Below are 25,331 nucleotides of genomic sequence, written 5' to 3' on the forward strand. Positions count from 1 at the left end.
CCACTTCATGAAAGTTGTAAGAGTGGTTAGAGAGGGAGGGGTGGAGGAGTGACGACAAACGAAGAAATGTGGGGAAGGAAGAGATGAAGGGAAGAGATGGATGGATGGAGGGAAGGATGGATGGGGAGAATGGATGAATGGAGGAATAGGATGGAGGGAAGAGATAGATGGATGGGATAGAGGGAAGGGGTGGATGTAGGGAAGGAATGGAAGGGATGGATGGATGGAAAGTGGATTCCCAGCAAGTTCCCCAGTTATTCATGAGCACACGATATTCCAATCTCACAGAGTGAACACGAGATGTAAGGAATGAATGATGCACGAATGATTGAGTTCCCACCTCATGGTCCTTTGTCTGCCATTACATTAGCCTATAGCATCTGAAATGAGCTTGGATTTTGGAAACTACTCTCCCCTAATAACCTCTAAAGTACTCTACTATGGGGTGTGTCTCCGAGCATCTTTGGGCGGTGCTCAGCATGACTGCTCTAAGGTGAAGGTTACATTTTAAACTTTTGTCAGCTTTAAGTAAGACAACAGAACATACGTTTATATATGTACTTCAGTTACATTATCACCGAACATTGGCTTCAATGTCAATTTGTCATTTTATATTAAAAAAACGACAACAACTTTGATAAAAAAGTCATTTACACCACCTAGTACTGTTTCGCAATGGCTTACAAACAATATTTGATCCATCCATCCATCCCTTCCCTCCATCCATCCATCCCATCTCTCTATTCCCTCTCTCCATTCCTTCCCTCCATCCATTCATTCCATCCAAGTGTTAATAAGGAATGGTAGGTCTGGCACCGCACGACATTGTGGCGTAACACAGGCAGGTGGTTGATTGATGTATTTTTGATTGTGTTGTGCAGAGGGACAGTGTGGGTACTTTTGTCGTGTATCGCCAAGGCTTGCAAGCAAACATCCAAGCAGCTTGTGGAGTGATCACCGAGTGGCTTAAGCACTCAAGCAAACACTCCAACAAAGCGGAAGGAATGGCAGGCTTGGCAAGAGATTGGCGCCACCGATCAGTCATATTAAACACCTCTGGATTATAGGTTGCAATCTGCATCGCACTACACTGTACAGTTCTACATTGTGCAAAACACACACACACACACACACACACACACACACACCTCAAAGTATCCATTTCCTGAAACACACCCACGTGGGGAGGTAGGAGTCAACAACAGCAATTTTCACGTGTACACACTTACACACATATGTGTCTAAACACACACGTATGTGTATATCTCGTATACAGAGCTCTTTTGCACCACTGAATCACTGACTCAATGACTGACTGACTGATATTAAAGTTCAGGATCTTCCCGATGACGTAGAAAGCTGGAATTTTGGGTGCTGATGGACAATGAAGCCGATACACCGAGAAAAATCACAGAACCATCAGAAAGCATCCGTGAATGAAAATATAAATAAATGAAAATAAATGCAGGTGAGTGAATCGAGACAATGGGGAAGTACGGTAATTTTGTGTGCCGACGGATATCGACGCTGATCCACCAGGAAAAAAAAATATCACAGAACTGTCGGAAAGCATCCATAAATGAAAATATAAATAAATGAAAAAAAACATGAAAATAAATGGATGAAAAAAACAAATACAGGTGAGCGACCCGAGACAATGGGGAAGCAAGGTTCATTGTTTCTTACAATGTGTAAGTATACCCCGCTCGTATATACGTATACATGTGTATATATATATATATATATATATATATATATATATATATATATATATATATATATATATATATATATATATATATATATATATATACATACAAAATCACAAAGATGGATACTTCAAGACCTGGGAGGCCTCCATCCCACCTTCTGAAACACAAACACACACGATGCCTCGGGCTCCTTATTGAGATAAAATGATTTTGTCCTTGGTAAACACCCTTCTTGTTAACTGCATGGAGGAACACTGGTTCAAAGAACACGAGATCACTTCGAACAAATTGGAGGTCGAGATTCAAAATGTGATACAATGTGTATCATTTGGTTCAGATAACATTTTGATCACACCTTGTGTTGGATGCTGTTTCTGACATTTTGTTTGATGCAATTTCAGACAGCTTGTTGGATCTTTGATGTGGTTTCAGACAGCTTGCTGGATGTGGTTTCAGACAGCTTGCTGGATGTGGTTTCAGACAGCTTGTTCGATCTTGGATGCAGTTTCAGACATCTTGTTAGATGCAATTTCAGAGCACACCGGTACACACAAAGCACCAGCAGCACTCTTTGCGCTCAGTCATGCGTTTTCATCAATCCATGCGTTTCTCATCCGCACTAATTTAATCTCTCCATGACCTCTGCGAGCCAAAGCTTCATGTCGCTTTTAATCCCACCTGTGCAGAATCTCCTTTACCGTCTAACCACCTTACAACAAGCCATTGTGCAAGAACAGCATCCATGTTTATCCTTTCAAGAGGAAGTGTGAATCAGCTACCAAAATAGAAACAATGCAATCGTCACCATTGTTCGTACAGATTCCAGCTTTGTGGAAACCAAACAAGTAAGGAATACCCATTATCTCATGGTCACAATGCATTGCGGGTGTAGTCAGCGAAGGAGATGCTCTCCAGCAAAGGGGCTTTCTGCGGCAAGGTGTGAACCCGTCATGCAGAACATGTGTGATTGAACTGTGTACCTCGTCTGGAACACAAATCAAATCATTCCATCATTGAACACAACAAGGAAATCAAAGACAGACGAGTGATCAAATTTTTCCAATACCTCTACAAATAAGGGTTTATCTCCATATTATGTATGCATGAATCACAAACTGAAATAGCAACGATGGAATTAGGGGGTGTAAATTGAGAGAAACACAATTGAGAAAAAGAAGGGAAGGGGAGAGTGAAGAGAAATTAAGAGAATGAAGAGAAAATGGGAAGGAGATTTGTTGGGAATGGAGTAATGGGAGAGGTAGGTATTTACCATGGGGCTGAACATATAATGCGCGTTCCAGAGCTTTGCGCGAGGGGCGGAAGGTTGGGGGAGTGTCTAAAATCCATGACGTAATTATCTAGATGGCCCCAAATTAGAATGGATATAGAATTGTTGAGGATAGAGGTGAAGATTCTAAAATTCGTCTCATTTTGCATCATTGTGTTTGCTCTAATGCCATGCACTACCTGGGGAAAATGAGAGCTTTGGAATAACAGGGCTGAAGGTGTAATCCTTTTGATTTTTGAAGAAATATTTCAGAGTATTAATTGGTGTGGACACTGAATAGCTAGGGATTCACACCTTGCTGTCAGAAGGATGTGGTGGAATGGTGAACTTCTCTGCTGGGAGGAATCGCAGACCTCAGGTTATTAGTCTTAACGGTTGAATTCTGAATGGCACCTGGAAGGGTTAACAACAAAACCACATTGTGCACTCGATTTCCAACTGACATGGCGAATGTTCAACAAAAACAACATTATTAATCTCCAACTACAACAGACAAACAACATCGGTGATGCGGCATTTCGATAAAACCTTCGTGATGTTTCCGACCCAATTGAATCGGTTACCGCTGTATGTGGCGATTATAGGACTGCTCTTAGATGGAAGAGGAAACTCAATATCGGGATGTAGATATAAACACGGATAGTGTGGATTGAACAGTGAACAGACTTTCCATCCACATGCCAAGATTGACTCAATGATAGCTTATTGGATAATGTGCGTTGCTTGCCTTACTGCTCACATGAAATATGAGGTTAGGAAATGGGTTTCGAAATCAAACCCAGTATATTGACTCGAGCAGAAAAACTACAGGGACGAAGAACCACTGGGATATTACATGGATTGCAATAATGTTCCCCAACCCTTAAGGCCATATTCCATGTTGCTTCGGCCCTGGTAATTGGACTTTGATGGTGATGCTGCACTGGTCGGTCACAAGGCTGCCTTATACTAACCCGTAGCAAAAATGCAACGACGAAGGTACAGAGAGCAATTGTGTGCGTAAAAACATTCGGTGGTGGTGTGATGCGACCATCCGCTCTGAGTTCTGGAGATCGGCGGTTCGAATCCGACCCCAACCGACTCGTACGAAATACTTTGTAGGTGGTGCTCAGCTTTGTACTTTGTACAAATGCTTGATGCTCAGCATTTGGAGGATAGAGCATGAGAAAACCCCATGGGTTGGGATCCCATGAGGTATGGGTTGAGGGAGGGGAAGATTTATCCTTCAAATTTCTCAATGACGTGGCATCCAGAGTGCTCTGCGAATCTAATTCCCTCAAGGTCAACGGTTGAGTTTATCTTACTAGAAGCACCCGCTCACTACGGGAGCCGTCAAGGGGGTCATGTTATTATATTTATGCCTATTTTACTCCAAGGGGTTCCAGGATTACACACCCCAAAAATGGTTGCGATCGATTCAGCCGTTTTTGCGGTACCTGGAAACAGACAGATGGACAGACGGTGAATTATAGCAAGATGATAACCCTTTGAATCCTGAGTTCCTTGGACTTTCGGCTCCCCCACCCTGGGCTCCCTGGATAAAAATCCAGCTGGTCTGGTATATAGAAGTTTGAATAGCAGCTGGAAAACGGCCACCAAGGTTCCCAAATCTGCCCTCTTTATACTCCCCAAAGCTTTGCTTTTGGCAATTTCCATTCAGTATTTCTCACAGCATTTCATTCTGGTATACAATTTGATTATCCGTAGATCAGTCGTTTCAGTTTCACTTTTCAACATCAGTTTCACTTTGGGGTATCAGTTTCGATTCATCATTGCAACTTGTGATGCAACGTGAATGGTGCACAGAAAACGTCGTCAAAAACGAATTTTGGGGGAATATTTTTTCTATTTTCTAAGGAGTATAGAGGGGTCTAGAGTGGCTTAAGGGGCTTAAAAAGTCAAAAAAGGGACTCCAGGTTTTAAAGATCATAAGTGTTTAAAGGGTCTAAGGGGTCTAAAGGCCTTAAATGGGTCTACATGCATAAAGGGGCTTAAGGAAAAAAGAGCAAAAGGGGTCAGAAGTGTCCAAATAGTTTGAAATTGTCCAAAAGGGTCTGAAAAGTGTCGAAAGGGTCGAAGAAGGTCGATACATCTCAAAAGGGTCAAAGTGGGTCTAAAAGGTCTTATCAGGCTCTATGTGGGTATTAAGGGGTCAAAGATGTGTGAAGGGTCTTAAAGGGGTCTACAGGCCATGCCGATCTTTAATATCAGTAGGGCAAGGTGTAATGGAGTGAAGCTGCAGGAAAGAAATTACCTCCTGTTTGTAAATATATTAACTCTGGAGTGCAACATGGAAATAATTGGTCAAAGACCTCGTCAAGACTTTTTAAAGCGCCTATTTAGGTGCATCGTGGTTACAAATCTGATTGTAGAAAGTTTTGTTGTGAATTCACTTTGGGAGCTCAAAGCAGGAAGGTCACAAACAAAAAAAACATTTCATTCTTATGTATTGAGATGGACAACCTATTTTACTGCTGCAGTCTCTTCTTCCTCTTTTCAGGGAGGTGGCATCACTTTCTTTTCTTACATCGACCAACTTACAGTGAGATCTAAGTCTAGTGTTGGCTTTATATGGATACCCAGCAGGATTAAAAACAAAGCCTGTCAATGGGCGGAGGAGCTCCTTGTGAGCCAAGGGCCATCCATTAACAGTGCCCAACTGTGTCTGCGGACATCCTCCGACAGCTGGGTTACTTTTTTGGGGAGGTTGGTGGGAGGATTTGCACTGCGACCACCGTGAAACACTTCACTCTGCAAAACACAAGAAAAACGCAAAGAAAATTGAGAACCCACTCCATGGGAGTACCTCCTGTGCAGCTGCCCTTCGCATGACAGCTCACCGGATGACGGGATTGGGACAAAGCCTTCGGGACCCCCACTCTGATGACAGGAGGAAAACCACAGAGTAACCTTCCTGGGTCAGATTGCGGTAGTGTGTGTCAAGGTGGTGCTGAGGTTTCGTCCACCAGACGGAGATCTCCTTGGGTTAACCTGAGGTGGTCCCTTCAGGTGGGTACTTGGAATGTCCGATCCCTAAGAGATCTGAGCTCAAGCGTTTGGACATCGGTATTGCAGCACTCTCAAAGGTTCGGAGACCGGATAGTGGTGAGATCATGGCGGGTGGTTACATCTACTATTGGTCTGGTCGCTCTGATGGTTACCATGCCCAAGAATTTGCTGTAGCTGTATCCAATAAGCTGACTTCACTGATAATTGAGGGAACACTGGTCAATGAGTGTATTATGAAACTGAGGATTTGTTACTCCTTGGGTGTCGTTTCCCTGGTCCCTGTATATGCTCCGACTGAGGTAAGTGATCTCACCGTGAAAGATGCATTCTCTGCCATGCTCGAGTCTGTGATTGAACAGTGTCCCAGGTGAGATACTCTTCCAGTCTTGGGGGATTTCAATGCATTGACTGGAACTGAGAAGGATGGTTATGAGATATATGTTGGTCACCATGGGTCTGGAACTGTGTACCAGAATAGCACAAAGTTCCTTGACTTTGCAAGAAGTCGTGGACTTCGAGTGGCTGGTTCATGGTTTCAGCGCCCACAGGCTCATGGCTGGACTTGGGATACTAATGCTGGCGGTGTGGCAAAGGAGATTGACCATGTGCTCGTTGATGGTAACTGGAGGATGATCCAGAATTACAGGGTCTACTGAAGTGCTCACTTCTTCAACACTGACCATAAGCTTGCGGTCGCAACTCTGAAGTTGCAGCTTAAATCTGGGAGAATGGTATCATCGCAGCGTAGGCAGGATGTTGGCAAGCTTAAGGACAAGAGGGTAGCTGAGGAGTTTGCGAACAAGCTTCGAGATGTGGGGGGTCTGGATGCGTTGGGGAATCCTGAAGAGTTGTGGAGTACCTGCAAGACCACTATCCTTGATGTTGCCGGTGGATGTCTTGGAACTCACCAGAGGGCGAAGAGTGATTTTGTCTGTCAAGGAACACTGGATACCATTGATCAGAGTCACAGGGCCAGGCTTAATGGGAGAGCTGAGCTGTTCAGGGAGTTGAGGCGTAAAACTGTACATGTGCTGAGGGTGGACAAGGAGGCCGATGTGCGAGGAATCTGTGAGGGGGTAGAGCATCACCTGTGGTCAAATGATTCTCATCCTGCTTACAGGGGAATCCGTGCATTGTGTTCCTCCAAGCCTGTCCCTCAGTGTACTGCAGTTAGAGCGGAGGGTGGTGGGCTCTTGACAGAGGAGTCTGAAGTGAAGGCCCACTGGGACGGTTACTTTGAGCAGCTGAACCAGGCTGATCCACCAGCTGTTGAGTTGGATTTCAGGGGTGTTACTATCCCTATTGCTGACCCTCCCATCAACTGTGATTCACCGACATTTATGGAAACACAGACTGCGGTGACTGGTTGAAAAGGGGTAAAGCTCCTGGGATCTGTGGCATCAATGCTGAACTTCTCAAGGCTGGTGGAAATGCTGTACTCGTGTCATTGCATACTATTCTGTGCTCTGCCTGGAACACAGGTCAATGATTGACCATATCCTTGCCCTTCTGCCCTCCAGGTCCTCACCAAATGCAGATGAGAGTTTTGGCAGGGGATACTTGCAGCCTATGTTGATCTCTGCAAAGTGTTTAATTCAGTGAATAGGAATGCCCTCTGGAGGATTCTTGGTCTTCGTGGAATGCCACTAAAACTGATCAATCAGATGTCTGAATGATACTCTGGTACTGAGAGCACTGTGACATGGTGATACCATCTCCAACTTATTTACAGTTGCTATTGGAGTTCCCCCATACTTTTCAGCACTTGTGTGGACTGGATTCTGGGGAGGATATCGGAGAGATCAAGCTGCGGTGCATCGTTTCAGAATGTCAAGATCTCTGACCTTGATTTCACAGATGATGCAGTCATCGTTGCACAGACTCTGGATATCCTTTTGGGGGAACTTGAGGTGCTGAATGAGGAGTTGGAGCCACTGGGAATATGGGTTTCCGAGGTCAACACAAAGATCCAGGCATTCAGTGACATCTTGGATGCTGCTATATTGTCTGTACCTGTTTGTGATGAGGGTGTTGAGGTCATGGAGAGATTCACTTACCTTGACAGTGATATTCATGACTCTGCTGGTTGTGAGCCAGAGGTCGATGTATTCACTGGATCAAGTGGTGTGGTGCTGTTGGTACCTGTGCAGGAGGACAAAAGTCTAAGTCTTCAGGTCCTTGGTGCATCCAGTCCTGCTCTACAGACATGACACTTGGACTCTGACCAGGGATCTGAGTTGGAGACTTAATTCCTTTGGTACCAGTTCTCTTCGGAGAATCCTTGGCTTTCGCTGGTCGGACTTTTGTCCAACGAGCGGTTGCTGAGAGAGACTCAAATGAGATTTGTTACCTGCATAATCCATTAACATCAGCTGTGGCTGTTTGGACACGTGGCTCGTTTTCCTGACGCTGATCCTGCTCACCAGATTATCTCAGCGAGGGAGGCTCGTGAGTGGAGGAGGCCAATGGACTGACCACGTGCCTCGTGGATGCAGCATATTGAGCAGCATCTCAAGGAGATGGGGATGAACTAGGCACCTACCTGGGGGATGGCCAGACAGAGGCCCCTAGAGTACCAGCAGAAAGTGGACGCAACGACGCGATTCTCCAGCGCATGCTTCCATAGCTGACCTGATCTGTTGGCTTATCAGTTAGGGTGGTGGCTGGCTTGGGATCTTAGGGGTTTTTTTTTGTATACCTTGGTCGAGGCTCGTATGAGAGCTAACACACAACTCACAGCAAGGAGGCATGAGACAAGAGGGGCGGGAGTGGAAGGGACAAAACAGTGGGGAACAGACACATTAGGTGAACTGTGGAAGGGAGAGGGATGGGGATGGGACGGGGAACATGGCGAGGGGAAGATGGACATTAAAGGGACTTTCAGGAAGGAAAGCAGGAGAATTGAAGGAAGTGGGCTTGGGTGGATTATCGGGGGTAGAAAAGATCGAGGATTTGGATGGGGGAAGATAAGAGGTGGTGGTGAACAGCTGTTTTGAAAGCCTGAAGGGAAGAATGGGAAAGAATAGAGTGAGGAAGTGAGGAAGAGGAAGAAGGTCTTCCAAAGGGTTTTTTTTTTGTATACCTTGTCGAGGCTCGTGTGAGAGCTAACACACAATGCACAGCAAGGGGGCATGAGACAAGAGGGGCGGGAGTGGGAGGGACAAAACAGTGGGGAACAGACACATTAGGTGAACTGTGGAAGGGAGAGGGATGGGGATGGGGAACATGGGGAATAGAAGATGGACATTACAGGAACTTTGAGGAAGGAAAGCAGAGAATTTGAAGGAGGTGGGCTTGGGTGGATTATCGGGGGTAGAAAATATCAAGGATTTGGATGGGGGATGATAAGAGGTGGTGGTGAACAGCTGTTTTGAAAGCCTGGAGGGAAGAATGGGAAAGAATAGAGTGAGGGAGTTTATTCCAAAGGCAGGGAAAAAGTGGAATGAAAGAGTGAAGGTGAGCAGTGATTCGTGATTTTGTTAGTTTTACCAGAAGGGGTTGTTGGCAGACCTTGAGCGCCCTGTGGAAATGTGGTGGGGACAAATCGCAGAGAGAGCAGGGGGGGGGGGGCGAGGCTGGAGAGGAGACGGTAGAAGACAAAGACCATTGACCTGCCTGTGGTGATTGAGTGAGAGGCCCAAAGACTCAGCCTCATTGCGGGAGATGCCGATGATCCGAAATGCCCTGGTTTCTACAGCGTGAAGCCGAGAAAGGTGGGAAGCAGGAGCACCAGCCCAGAGGGGAGAGCAGTACTCCATCAGGCTCTGGACAAAAGCTGTGTAAGTGGTCAGGAGCTCAGGAGGGCCGAGGAAGGACTGCACGACGGAGGATTCCCAGTCGGCGACAGGCTTTGGAGGCGAGGTTTGAAATGTGGCTTTCCCAGGAAAGGTCATAGCAGATAGTGAGGCCCAGAAGCTTGAAAGAAAGGACTTCTTCCAGAGGATTGTTGAGAAAGTGGATGGGGGGGTGTTCCTAAACGGTACTTTCGAAAAGACATCGTGAGAGTGTGAGATTTGTCCGGATTGAAAGACATGTTCCACGTGGTGGACCAGTTTGTGATTTTATCCAGATCTGCAGTGAGCGAAGAAGCTGCTGCTTGCCGGTCTGAGGGATGACAGATGGTATGGCAGAGGGTGGAGTCATCAGCAAAGAGATATAGAGGATTTTCCAGAGTCGGAGAGATCATTGATGAAAACCAGAAAAAGAACAGGGCCCAGAACGCTAGCTTGAGGAACTCCAGCCTGGACAGGAAGAGGGGATGAAAGAACTCCATTTAGGGCCACACGTTGACTGCGACAGGAGAGGAAGTCTGTGAGCCATGAGTGGAGATGGCCTTGGATACCATGGGAAGAGAGTTTGGTGAGTTGGGCAGGGTGCCAGACTGTGTCAAAAGCACGTGATGTGTCCAGGGATACGGCTCGGATTTCCTGTCTGGCATTGAGGACCTCCATCCATTGTTGGGAGAGCAGAAGCAGCATATCCAAAGTGGAGTGACCTGGTCTGAAACCAAATTGATGATCAGAAATCAAGCCATTGGAGAAGAGGAAGGATTTCATGGCTGAAGCGATGATGGATTCCATAACCTTGCTGATGATTGGGAGAAGGCTGATTGGTCTGTCGTTGCAGGGATCTGTTTTTGCACCTTTTTTATGCAGGGCAGTGATGTTTACAGATTTTCAAGCAGATGGCAGATGGCCTTGAGCAAATGAGAGGGTGAATAGAACAGAGAGAGGGTGAGTAAGAGCAGAAGAACAGGCTTTGAGGACACGTGGGTTGATGCCGTCTGGACCAGTTGCAGAATCTGAGTCGAGGTTTGACAGCAAGCTCTCCACCTTGTCAGGAGAAGAGGACACAGAGTCCAGCGACAGTTGGGTGCGACTGGGTTAGGTGCGTAGAGAAAGTGATGGGTTTTGGACACAAGATTTAGCTGCAAACACAGAGTTTAGGCATTTAGCTTTTTCACGTGCGGTATCAGCAGTGCAGCCATTTGAGGTAAGGGAGGGGATGGAGGGGGGACATACACCGGAAACAGATTTGATTAGACGCCACCAGGATTTTGAGGAGGGAGAGAGGTTTGAGAGTTCAGACTTGAGATTAGAAAGATGTTGTTTTCTGGCTCTCCTGAGGGTAGATACACACTTGTTCCAAGCTTTATGGAAGGAACTGAGATTGCCCTGAGTTGGGTTTGCTTTCCATGAGGCAAAGGCAAGTTGTTTCAGGACAACTGCCTCGCCACAAGCTTCAGTAAACCAAGGGAGGGAGGAAGGGTAGGACAACTGAAGACGAGATAGGATAAATCTGTGCATGAGGGAGAGCAAGTTTCTTTGAAAGAATTCCCAGGATGAGTTGATGTTGGAGAAAGTAGCGATAGGATACCAGCCCATAAGTTTTATGGCTGCTTGGAGACCCTGCCAGTCGGCTTGAGTGAAATGCCAGACTCGACGGCGGTGAGGTGGTTCTCTAATAATAGCGAGAGAGATGTCCACTTTGATAAGGACGTGGTCAGAAGAACCGATTGGAGCGAAGGAAGAGCAGCAGATATTGTCAGGGAAATTTGTCAAAATCAGATCCAGAAGAGATGGAGTACCATTGGTTGAGAACCGGGTTGGGAAGTTGACCGATTGAGTCAGTCCCAATGAGTCGCAGAAAGCTTTTGCTGAGGAGCCATGACAGGTGAGAGAGGTACCCACACCTCGCCAACTGGCATGATGACAATTGAAGTCACCACATAAGAGGAAGAGAAAGTTTGGATGAGAAGATAGAAGATGGTCCATGTTTTTGGATAGTGAGGTGTAGATGGAGTCATCACTGTTAGGTGGACGGTACAGTACACATATAAACATGAGGTGGGAGTGGAGGGGAAGCCGTAGCCAGAGGTTTTCCTGGGGGTGTTGGGGAGTGAGAGCAGTGCATCGAGAGTGAGGAATAGAGTCTTTGATGAAGAGAGCAACTCCTCCACCAGGACGAGGGTCAGGTCTGTCATACCGGAGAAGGGAGTAACCAGGAAGAGATACTTGGGAGTCAGACACGTCTTGTGGGTGGAAAGTTTCTGTTAGGCAGATTATGTCTGGTTTGTCAGTGGCAACCTGTATGGAAAGATGTGAAAGGTTTGAGCGAAGGCCCTGGATATTTGAGGTCCACACTTTTAATGAAGAGATAGGGGAGGAGGCTTTGGGTGCAGGGGGTGGGGGAGGGGAGGGTAGGACAAGGGACGAGGGGGGAGGTAAGGAGGGTTGTTGAAAGAGTGTGGGGATTGCAAAATAGCTAGGGAGGGGGCCGAATGAGGAAGAGAAAAGGCTCTGTGGTGCTGGGGGAGAGGGGGGACAAGAGAGGGGGAAGAAGGCAGTTGAGGATTTGAGGAGGTGGAGTGGAGAGATGGAGTAGAGAGGGCAGTGGAAGGAGGCAGCTTTGTGGATGAGAGGGGGGGCAACTTTGAGAAGGATGAGTAAGGGGAATGAAAGGTGGGACAAAGGTGAGGGGGGAATTTTTGAGAGAGGTGAGAGGGAGGCTTGGAGGCAGAAGAGTGGGATGGTTGCTTTGAGAGTGAGAGTGAGGGGTGAGAGGGGTGAGTTGGCACTGAAGTTGGAAAAAAAGAATGGTTGATGGAAATCAGACATTCAGAGCAAAGTGGGGTTTTTAAAAGTTTTACGTCAGAGATGCGATTTAACACAATTCTTGATGGATGCAATAAAGGCGAATTCAGAGAATGGAGAGAAGAAACGTTGTAACAGTTGGATTGTTTAGGCAAGGAATGAAGGAGAGGTCGAAATGAGAGCAGTCTGTTAAAATAGCAGAAGAGTAGTGCATAATGAAACAGTTCAGAGTACCACATGTGTGAGAGAGGAAGATGAAGCATTATAAGATATCGTTTTTGTTATTATTATTAACTAGCCGAAACCCCGTCACAGACGGATTCCGTTCATTCAACCGCCCTCACCAGCTCACCCACACTCAAGGGACATGGACTGGACAGGGCGTGCTTGCCCCCGCCTACTCATCCCCCACCCCTGCCCCATTCCCCCCGCCTCCCACCCCCCGCCTTCAATTTGCTTACCCCCACCCAAAAATTTAATTACCCCGGCCCCGCCCCCGCCTCTTCACTCCCCGCCCCCGTCTCTTGATTCCCCGCCCCACTTGCTCCCGCCCCCTGTCCACCCCTCACACTCAACCCCGCCTAATTCACCCCAGCCCCCGCTTTCAATTTGCTTACCCCCACCCCAAAATTTGCTTACCTTGCCCCCCGCCTCTTCACTCCCTGCCCCCGTCTCTTCATCCCCCGCCCCCGCCTCTTCACTCCTCGCCCCCATCTCAACGAAAAGTGTTTATTTTGCTTCAGAGTTGAAAGTTGACTATTGCCACTATGTGCGATGCACTCTTAGAGGTACGAAGTTTCTTTCAGTCCAGGTCACAGTACCGAGAAAAACGTGACGCGACCGCTAGGAGGAGCACAAAATTGGTCCTTCAGTGTTGATATATAGATGTTTGAGAGAGTTTTCAACAGATTAGGTCATGGAAGTGTTGTAGAAAAAAATTGAGGATGAAGAAGAGGATGACGAATAAGAGGAAGAAGAAGTGGCAATGAAGAAGAAGAAGCAGAATCAGGAGAAAGGTAGCGTTTTTTTAACATAAGAAATAGAGAGATTACTTGGGAGAAAGGTGGACGTGTGGAAAGTGGGGAAGATAGAAATTGAAGGTAATGGGGAGAAAAAAACAAATAAAACGATCGTACACCGAGAGGAACCGGTAGGCCTCAAGCCTAGGCCTCAAACACCCGGTAAGACAACGTCGACAGAAACTCACAAAATAGCACGATTTTTGAAACAAAACCGAACTAGGAACACACAGTAACATGTAGGTGAGAAAAATAAACAGTTAAAACGGGACAAATAACGACCGGAAACTTAACTTTGAGATTGTCAGCAGAGAGCCGCTAAGGAGACCTCTCGACGCTCCAAACCCGGAACCGGGTTCTAAGTTCGAGCCCTGTTGGCCACTGAATTAACACCAGGTGGGGTGGACTCAGCCTGTCATCCTTCCGAGGTCAGCAAAATGAGTACCAGTGTACTGGTATCGAGGCACAGCATTAGTAGCATAGTCGCGGCCCCAACAAAATGATAGCTACCCAGCAGCCAAGCTGCCCTACGCAAGAAGAATAAGTGAGATCTCTCGGCAATGCCATGGTTAATGGAGAAAAGCCCGATCAGAACCTCATTCATGGTTATGGAAAAGCTTACCCAGAAATGTCCAAAAAGTCCTTTAATAGCTCATTTTAATATTCATGAAAAAGGGCATTATGTGACGGCTCTGGAAACACCCCCAACCCCTTGCAAATACAAAACTCAAAGACCTTTGACATACACCCATCTCCAAATCCCAACCCCTTATGCGTTCGCTGCTTAATATTTTTTAATGGCTCCTTCAATAAGGCATCGTTTAGAGGTCGGATATACCCATAATATTGTAATAAATGAAATATATCTCACCTGTGATGGAATATTTCTGTGATTGTGACGAGAAACCATTTGAAAATTGAAAAAGAAAATGAATGGTTGCCAAGGTTACGGGCTCCACCCACGACGACATCTCCTCACTGAATTTTTACACTGACTTCCTGTTTCGACCAATAATTTAATACACACTCCAAAAAATTTCACATTTCATGTGAGACATCTGTGATTAAATTAATCAAACATCGAATCAAATTACGATAAAAAAAAAAATCACTATGTAAACTCGGTATTATGTAACTATGCTGCACATGATGAATATTTGGAGGTGTATATTTAGTGAAGTTAGCTAAGATGATAACCTTTTTTTCTACAAACTCTTTTTTCATCTTTGAGAGTTAAGTCATCACATGAGCAGTAAAATACCTTTAAATCGACGTATAAGTTGTGTTTGTACTATTTTCGGTTTTTGCATGATTAATGCATTTGTGAGGTCACGTGACTTCTTCGCCGCTACAATCCATCGTGGTAATGTCTTAATTGCAGTTATTTTTCACATTTAAGAACATATTTGACGATCGCAAGTTACCACCTCACCGAATATATCAGCATCCAGGTTGAAATCCCAAAGAAAATGGGATTTTTTTTTCCAATGAAACATTGTGTATAATATAGATCTACCCTTGCGGAGATGGTGACAGGTGGCAGTTCGGGTGTTTTTAATTTATGAATTGTGAGAAAATGACTTTAAAATCCCGATTTAGGTGCACTATGGTCAACAATGTTATCCCATAAAGTTTTGATGACAGATATCTACTGCAGCCAATTGGAGCCAAGATAGCGGTAATGGAATCAACCAATAGGAGTTCGGAATCTGATTGACGTCACGGACGCAGAACCAATCGGTGTCACTTTTACTTGGACGTGCTTATAAAAGCACATGTGATGATTGTTTCTGGTTTCTTTGCTGTATATCACCTTGAGAAAAAAAAAAAGAAAGAAGCAAAGATGAAGTCATCAAGAGGAACCTGAATAGGATTCACATTTCAGCTGCTACTCCACAACCTTCAAATCCATCCAGGCACAGACAAGTGGGCCTTTTTCAAAGAAAAAGCAAAAGAACCCATATCAAAAAAATCACATCATTCTGGCTGCCAGCCCATGTGTCCAATCATGTTGAAATTTAAAACACGAGTACGTGCCCGTAAAAAAAAAGAAAAAAATTATAAATAAATATTCAAACCGCGAGCAACAAACAACAACCACACCGGCCGTTTCTTTGCTCTCACGTGCCCGTACGTGCGTGGCGCGGAAATTCGCATATTATTCGCAGTTACGATGATTCGCAATTTAGCTTTTAATGGCCAATTATTCAATTAGCGCCAACGTATTTTTGCCTTTTCGCAATGTCATGGCAAGGAAAAATAAAAAGGGAAGAGAAGAGAGAGAAAAAAAAATTACTTCCTGGTTCGGAGCACACCAGCACTCTGATGTTACCGAAATTTATGCACCGTCTCATATGAAAACGATCATAACTTGCGGCATTGTGTTTATCTATAAATGCGCATAAGAAATCGAGAAATTATTAGAATACACGAAGTCATCACTCTCTGGAAGTCCGTACGTTGTAACCCGTAATGGGGAACGCGGCTGAGCTTTCCTTCCCCATCGGCCACGCCCACGCAACAACGTGTCTTGTCATTGGTTTGGTAAATAAATGGCCATAACTTGGGAAGCACTTGTCCAATTAATATCAAACCTTGAAAAGGCACATCCTCAGGTCCCCAGCAATATACCTGGCAAGTTTCAATTAGATCGGACCAGTGGTTGTCGAGAAACAGCGGTCACACACACACACACACACACACACACACACACACACACACACACACACACAGATTGCTGGAATTATAGATAGATGTATTCTCCATCACTACTCGATTATACCTGTGAAGTTTCATGTCGATTGAATGAGCGGTTTTAGAGAAAACATTATTTCATATTTTTCAATCCAATATGGCTGCCAAACCATGTGACCTATCAATTATTCCTCAACAAACTTGTACAACCAAGGCTTGAGGAACATTTATGTGAAGTTTCCCCTCGATCTGTCCAGCTGTTCTGGAGAAGATTTTAATAGGTTTTCGTGTAAATCCAATATGGCTGCCAAACCATGTGACCGATGACATCATATGTGTGACCCTTTTGTTCCTCATGGATAGGCGGTCACTCATGTAAAGTTTCGCCTCGATCCGTTCAGACACTTCAGAGAAGATTTGTGAAGGTTTCTTTTTTAAAAAGCAATGTGCGTGCCAAATCACATGACCGATGACATCATCAATTATTTTTTTCTGAAGAACATTTTATCCCGAGATGACCCTCAAAAATTTTCATACTCATCAGATGTAGCGTTCTACATATGCAATTATGACGTCATAACAAAGGCACCTGTGATGTCATAAAAAAAATCACACTTATTCCCCAGGAGTACTTGCTTTGTGCCAAGTTTCAATTTTTTTCCTTGATGTGGTTTCAGAGACAGAGGTCCAAAGTTTTTCCGTTTTTCCAACATGGCTGCCACACCACGTGACCTATGACGTCATAATTATGACAAAAACATTCGACATGAGTTGTCGCACCTCTGGTGAAAAATTAGTTTCAATCCGACAAGCGGTTGCGGAGAAAAACACAAAAGTTCTGTGCAGACAAACAGACGACAGATAGACAGACAGATGGACCCAAACGCAATACCCTCTCCTTCAGCGAGGGTAACAAACAGACAAACAGACAAACAGACAGACAGACAGACAGATGGACCCAAACGCAATACCCTCTCCTTCAGCAAGGGTAACAAACAGACAAACAGACAGGGGTGAAAGCAACTCCACACACCTTTGGTGGCAGAAGTAACAACTTAACAATATGCATTACGGTGATGTTGAAATCTGAGTGAGAATGATTCATTTCACCCACTCAGGTTCAACACAAAGCATCCAACACGGAGCTTCACAGCGAAGCGGAGTGATTTTTGCTCACACCATATATAAGCAGAAAGGATGGTTGATGAAGGTGATGTTCGCTGACTTCCAATCAGACGGAAGATAAACTCTAGCAAATTATCGCGCATATTGCAGAATGGTTGTGAAATACGACATGTTGTCTTTTGATTAAAGCCATCAGCAAAGCGACGGGTAAAAACGCCGAGTGCAGTCTACATTCCAATCCCTTCCAAGGAACTTCAATGCAGAAGGAGGCCATGAAGCCCATCAGGCATGTGCAATGGTCACCAACCTGTGGTGGTTTGCTCATGCTCTTTCCTTTTTAAATGCTGAACGTCAAAGCAAGGAAGCAGCATGCACCATTTTTTTCAAGTCTTTGGAAGGACTCAGCCAGGGTTCAACTGGTCGACCTGCCAGACTCAAAATGGGTGGTCGAACCGTGACACCGCTGAGTCTGGTTCACCACACGTGGTATACTGGATAACACATGGGATTAATATGGACAACAGGCAGCATCAACAGACCGTATAACAAGGGGAGTAGGAGACTAGAGTGATGGGAGAGGGAAGCACAAAACAGTGGGGAATAGACACATGAGGAGATCTGTGGAAGGGAGAGGAATGGGGGCAGGGTGCACAGGGTAAACAAAATGGACACTACAGGGACTTTCAGGAAGGAAAGCAGGGAATATGAAGGAGGTGGGTTTGGGGTGGATTAATGAGGGGGGGGGAGAAAAGATCGTGGTTTTGGATGTGGAAGATAAGCGATGGTGGTGAACAGCTGTTTTGAAGACCTGGAGGGAAGAATGGGATTCAAGAGAGTGTGGGAGTTTGTTCCAAAGGCGGGAAAAAAGAGCAATGACAGAATGAAGGTGAGCAGTGATTCGTGATTTTGGTAGTTTAACTAGAAGTTGCTAGTGGACCTTGAGCGCCCTGCAGAAATATGGGCAGGACAGATAGCAGAGGGGGTGAGGCCAGAGAGGAGACGGTAGAAGACAGAAAGACCACTGACCTGCCTGTGGTGAGAGAGTGAGAGGCCCAAAGACCCAAAGACTTAACTCATCGCGGGAGATACCAATGATTCTAAATGTCTTGGTTTCCACGGCGTGAAGCCGAGAAAGGTGAGAGGCAGGAGCACCAGCCGAGAGGGGAGAGCAGTACTCCTCCATCAGGCTGCGGATGAAAGCTTTATATGTGGTCAGGAGCTCAGGTGTGGCAATTAAGGACTTTGCACAATGGAGGATGCCGAGTTGGTGACTGGCTTTGGAGACCAGCTTGGAAATATGACTTTCCCAAGAAAGATCATGGCAGATAGTGAGATCCAAAAGCTTGAATGAAAGAACTTCTTCAAGAAGATTTTGGAGAAAGTAGATTGGGGGTGGGGGGGGGGGGTTCCAGACGGTCCTTTCAAAGAGACACAGTGAGAGCTTGAGATTTGTCAGGATTGAAAGACATGTTCCGATTGTTGAACCAACTTGTGATTTTATCCAGATCTGCAGTGAGCGAAGAAGCTGCTGCTTGCCGGTCTGAGGAATGACCGATGGTACGGCAGAGGGTGGCGTCATCAGCAAAGAGATAAAGAGGATTTTCCAGAAAGTCGGAGAGATCATTGATGAAAACCAGAAAAAGAACAGGGCCCAGAACGCTACCTTGAGAAACTCTAGCCTGGACAGGAAGAGGGGATGAAAGAACTCCATTTAGTGTCACACATTGACTGTGACAGGAGAGGAAGTCTGTGAACCATGAGGGGAGAAAATTATCAAGTCGATTGTCATTCATTGTCAAGTTGATTATAAATTTATCCCAAAATATAAGTGCGAGTCTTCCTTGTGGGTGATTCTAAAAGGACTTTGACAAAGTTGCCAATCTAAGCAACACCGCTGAGCTGTGAAGGTCATTTACCCACAACTCTGCCTGACAGGATTGTGCACAGGTAGTGCACAGGTAGCACACTTACCTCTGAGCTGTTTAGTCTGAGTTTGATTCCTGAACCGACTCTAACCTGTGGGATTGGTCATTCCCACAGTCTCTTTCAGGAAAAGCGATTAGGCAACGACCACAACACCCCAAACACACAACAGCACTGCATCAGCAATATTAGTTATCTCTCCACACATTCTCTTCGATCTCATTCTTAACTCCAGTGTCTTCACCACATCTGTACACCACCATCTCAGATCATCCTCCATCCAAAAACCATGATCGAATTCGTCCATCGACTCCGGCTCAACATGCGTACAACGGCGACCGCTTGCCATCTTCAATATTCCAGCGATTTGGCCAGATGGCGAACCGAAAAAAATCAGTTCGGACATGAATGTTTTCGAACACCATTGAGATTGGTGCGCGAGCGGAAGGGTATCAAGGTCTTCGGAGGAAGAAGGGTAGGAGACAAAAAAAAAGGAATGAGAAATTGCACCTGGGAGTCAGGATGCGGCTCGACGAGGTGGGGGATGAATAAAAGATGAAGCCGTTGTCTGGTGCCAGCTATTTTACGCGCAGTGTGACATGTTTATTACAAACACTCTTTTTACCCTTGAACGGGACGCCAGACAAAAGTCATGTGCAGGTGCACAGGTCTCCCTCCAACGCCAACTGCTGGACCCCAGGTTGGTGGCCACCACTTACCGTGGACCGCCCGTGCGCTTTTCACGCCTTTTGAGCATTTATCATGTGAGCAGACCTCCGTGGAACAGTTTGCTCTTTAAGTCAGCTGATTCATGGACTAATGTGATTGCAAAGGAAGTCTGTTTATGACCTTGCTGTGCCAGACGAGCTTGGAATATATTTCTTGATGTGAAGGATGAGATGTTAGTTAATGAATTCGCACGATTCATAATTTGTTAACCCATGGATTTGGTTAAGCGATTCACAAGTTCCCTGTGTTCAAGTTGGAGTTGCTACTTGAACTTCCAGGATTTTATCTTCACGGTTGAAGGAAAGACGCTGTTTCGTCCAATGATGATGCAGGGGAAACATTTCGGTTCCGATGAACCTCAAACGGCAGACCATGCCATTCCAAGCTTATTGATGAATTTGAAATAGCAGGGAATAGAGAAAAAGCAACACTTAAGTGACGTCATAAAGATTCTGCATCGATCGTTTGTGACGCACAAATTAAAGCACTTAAAGATTTTGATTATTAAAGACTCATCGATTTATAGGGTATGCAAATATGGCGGGAATTTTGGCCCCACGTCCCCAGCCTGATCCATTGTCGACATATACATTGGGAATGAAAAAGATCATTTTATGGAAAGAAATATCTGACAGATTGACCAAAGGTATTGCACTGAACTTTGAGCTGCTGGGTCAGGGTTCGATTCCCAGCCTGGCTATAAACTGTGCGATTGGTGATTCAAATGCAGGGCAAGGTATCAACGTGTGCACATGGCTATATCAACGTGTGCACATGGCTATATCAACGTGTGCACATGGCTATATCAGCGTGTGCACATGGCTATATTAACCTGTGCACATGGCTATATCAACGTGTGCACATGGCTATATCAACGTGTGCACATGGCTATATCAACGTGTGCACATGGCTATATCAACGTGTGCACATGGCTATATCAACGTGTGCACATGGCTATATCAGCGTGTGCACATGGCTATATCAACGTGTGCACATGGCTATATCAGCGTGTGCACATGGCTATATCAGCGTGTGCACATGGCTATATCAACGTGTGCACATGGCTATATCAGCGTGTGCACATGGCTATATTAACGTGTGCACATGGCTATATCAACGTGTGCACATGGCTATATCAACGTGTGCACATGGCTATATCAGCGTGTACACATGGCTATATCAACGTGTGCACATGGCTATATCAGCGTGTGCACATGGCTATATTAACGTGTGCACATGGCTATATCAACGTGTGCACATAGCTATATCAGCGTGTGCACATGGCTATATCAACGTGTGCACATGGCTATATCAGCGTGTGCACATGGCTATATCAACGTGTGCACATGGCTATATCAGCGTGTGTACATGGCTATATCAACGTGTGCACATGGCTATATCAGCGTGTGCACATGGCTATATCAGCGTGTGCACATGGCTATATCAGCGTGTGCACATGGCTATATCAACGTGTGTACATGGCTATATCAGCGTGTGCACATGGCTATATCAACGTGTGCACATGGCTATATCAACGTGTGCACATGGCTATATCAACGTGTGCACATGGCTATATCAACGTGTGCACATGGCTATATCAACGTGTGCACATGGCTATATCAACGTGTGCACATGGCTATATCAACGTGTGCACATGGCTATATCAGCGTGTGGACATGGCTATATCAACGTGTGCACATGGCTATATCAGCGTGTGCACATGGCTATATCAACGTGTGCACATGGCTATATCAACGTGTGCACATGGCTATATCAACGTGTGCACATGGCTATATCAACATGTGCGCATGGCTATATCAACGTGTGCGCATGGCTATATCAACGTGTGCGCATGGCTATATCAACGTGTGCACATGGCTATATCAACATGTGCACATGGCTATGTGAACGTGTGCACATGGCTATATCAACGTGTGCACATGGCTATATCAACGTGTGGACATGGCTATATGAATGTGTGCACATGGTTATATGAACGTATGCACATGACTATATCAACGTGTGCACATGGCTATATCAACGTGTGCACATGGCTATATCAACGTGTGCACATGGCTATATGAACGTGTGCACATGGCTATATCAGCGTGTGCACATGGCTATATCAACGTGTGCACATGGCTATATCAACGTGTGCACATGGCTATATCAGCGTGTGCACATGGCTATATCAACGTGTGCACATGACTATATCAGCGTGTGCACATGGCTATATCAGTGTGTGCACATGGCTATATCAGCGTGTGCACATGGCTATATCAGCGTGTGCACATGGCTATATCAGCGTGTGCACATGACTATATCAACGTGTGCACATGGCTATATCAACGTGTGCACATGGCTATATCAACGTGTGCACATGGCTATATGAACGTGTGCACATGGCTATATGAACGTGTGCACATGACTATATCAACGTGTGCACATGACTATATCAACGTGTGCACATGACTATATCAACGTGTGCACATGGCTATATCAACGTGTGCACATGGTTATATGAACGTATGCACATGACTATATCAACGTGTGCACATGGCTATATCAACGTGTGCACATGGCTATATCAACGTGTGCACATGGCTATATGAACGTATGCACATGACTATATCAACGTGTGCACATGGCTATATCAACGTGTGCGCATGGCTATATCAACGTGTGCACATGGCTATATCAACGTGTGGACATGGCTATATGAATGTGTGCACATGGTTATATGAACGTATGCACATGACTATATCAACGTGTGCACATGGCTATATCAACGTGTGCACATGGCTATATCAACGTGTGCACATGGCTATATGAACGTGTGCACATGGCTATATCAGCGTGTGCACATGGCTATATCAACGTGTGCACATGGCTATATCAACGTGTGCACATGGCTATATCAGCGTGTGCACATGGCTATATCAACGTGTGCACATGACTATATCAGCGTGTGCACATGGCTATATCAGTGTGTGCACATGGCTATATCAGCGTGTGCACATGGCTATATCAGCGTGTGCACATGGCTATATCAGCGTGTGCACATGACTATATCAACGTGTGCACATGGCTATATCAACGTGTGCACATGGCTATATCAACGTGTGCACATGGCTATATGAACGTGTGCACATGGCTATATGAACGTGTGCACATGACTATATCAACGTGTGCACATGACTATATCAACGTGTGCACATGACTATATCAACGTGTGCACATGGCTATATCAACGTGTGCACATGGTTATATGAACGTATGCACATGACTATATCAACGTGTGCACATGGCTATATCAACGTGTGCACATGGCTATATCAACGTGTGCACATGGCTATATCAACGTGTGCACATGGTTATATGAACGTATGCACATGACTATATCAACGTGTGCACATGGCTATATCAACGTGTGCGCATGGCTATATCAACGTGTGCACATGGCTATATCAACGTGTGCACATCGCTATGTGAACGTGTGCACATGGTTATATGAACGTGTGCACATGACTATATCAACGTGTGCATATGCCACATGTCTATCAGCTTATCAGGATATGAAGTGGGAGGAGCAGTCTCTCTCGCTGTGGTCGTTTATCGACGTCAAATATCGGTTGGAGCATGTCTGTTTGGAAAGAAGACACCGGTCGAGTCTCTGCAGGGCTGCACTGGGGACAGTGACTTTTAAATGTGATTTAAGCGTACCAGACTACCAGTGCTCAATAAAATATTTAAGCTTGCTGAAAATGCTTAAAATAAACTAAGATATTAGTTTTCGACCACAAAGGAAACTAACCAGATGCAAATCAGTTTTTACGTCTAAAGGAAATGAGTCAAGATGTGCCAAGTGTGATTTAGTTTGACGTCATGTACGCTTTGAGGAATAGTCAAAAATTGCTGCAATAGTTGCTAGTTTTGAATAAGCCTGGCTTGGAATGGAGGAGCTGCACAAGAAAGGGATGAATTTTAAACGAGATAGTAAGTATACGTAAAGACAATGGAACGATTTTAAAGGGAAACGACGCCGATAGGATAAAAAGGGAACATGGCGATTAAAAGGCACGATATCAATCTTCGCTACTCCTGAAATATGGTGAGTGTTTTGGTAGATATGTCTATCACTCATGTTGTTATAGTAACACACCGATTCGATTTGAATCATCCTTCTGAAAATTGCCTTCCTCCTTATTATAAAATGCCGGCGAAGCCTCACTCCTACCTGTTCCCCCATCCCTCTACCCCCATCCATTGTCAGTGTGTCCCTCATACGTTTCTGACATAGACAGTCATCTTCTTCATTTATTTGAGAAGTCGAAGATTCACAACTACTGTATATTGGTTGGTCTGGTCTGTGATTCTGTCTGTCTGTCTGTTTGTTTGTTTGTATGTCATTTCACCTTCAGGTCACAATTTTAAGTCGAGCTTCATGAAAGTTCACCAAATGGTAGAGTTGGACAAAAGCAATAAGCCTATTGATTATGAGGTCAAAAGGTCAAAAAGTCAACATTAGCCAAAGGTCAACAACTTATGTCTATTTCTAAAATCCTCAATTTTCATTCGATTGACTTGAAATTTGAAGAGGATTTGCCTATCAGGTCAATTTATTCAACCTCCAATTATTTTTAAGGTCAAATTTGTTTTCGGGATTTCACAAGTATCATGCTCTGCACGACGTCTTTCTTGTTTTCATATTTATGGGTCACTGTACTTCATTCAGCAGGATGCACTTACATGCATTAGGCAAGAGTACTGACATGGCGATGTTATACTGTTGCGGAAATGGCCCTTAGTGTGTTATTAAATATAGGATTAGCCCAGATTCCCCCTTAAATGCATGTTTAGCCAGGCTGTTCGGTAATTGGACATTACATGTGTGTCGGGAGGTGTAGCCAGCTGTCCAGTGTTCGTACAGTGGTGGTGGACCGGGAGGCGCCTTGCTTATTTTTCCTTCCCCTCTCCGAACTAGCCCCGCCCAGCGCTCTGAGAGTGTCGGTTGGCAAGACGTGTCGGCAGCTGATTGGTGGAGGGCAGCTGCAATCTCGAGCGATGGACCAATCACGGGTCCCCGGAGGGAGTGTCCAAAGGTGCGAGCGCCGGGAAGGCAAGAGATTAACTGTCTGAGTGCCGAGTCACGATCTGCTGTATAAGGGATGGCTGTGTCTGTCTGCGATCTGGTTCGTGAAGAAGGCAAGGGTGAAACTGCCTGAGCGTCGAGTCCGGC

The 25,331-nt window shown here is 45.4% G+C and overlaps 1 long non-coding RNA gene across 1 annotated transcript; it reads right to left on the minus strand.

Moving 5' to 3' along the window:
* Positions 1 to 2,368: 2,368 nt before the first annotated feature.
* LOC147021432 (uncharacterized) lies at positions 2,369 to 14,659 on the minus strand. The gene is made up of 3 exons (XR_015061367.1): positions 14,493 to 14,659; positions 3,295 to 3,393; positions 2,369 to 2,697 (listed from the first exon to the last, which is right to left on the minus strand). It is a non-coding gene; the product is annotated as an uncharacterized LOC147021432 (long non-coding RNA).
* Between the last annotated feature and the right edge of the window lie 10,672 nt (positions 14,660 to 25,331).

The sequence above is a fragment of the Eptatretus burgeri genome, chromosome 8, assembly GCF_056783735.1.
Source record: "Eptatretus burgeri isolate ZD-2024b chromosome 8, Ebu_testis_v1, whole genome shotgun sequence".
In the NCBI taxonomy this organism is placed as follows: Eukaryota; Metazoa; Chordata; class Myxini; order Myxiniformes; family Myxinidae; genus Eptatretus; species Eptatretus burgeri.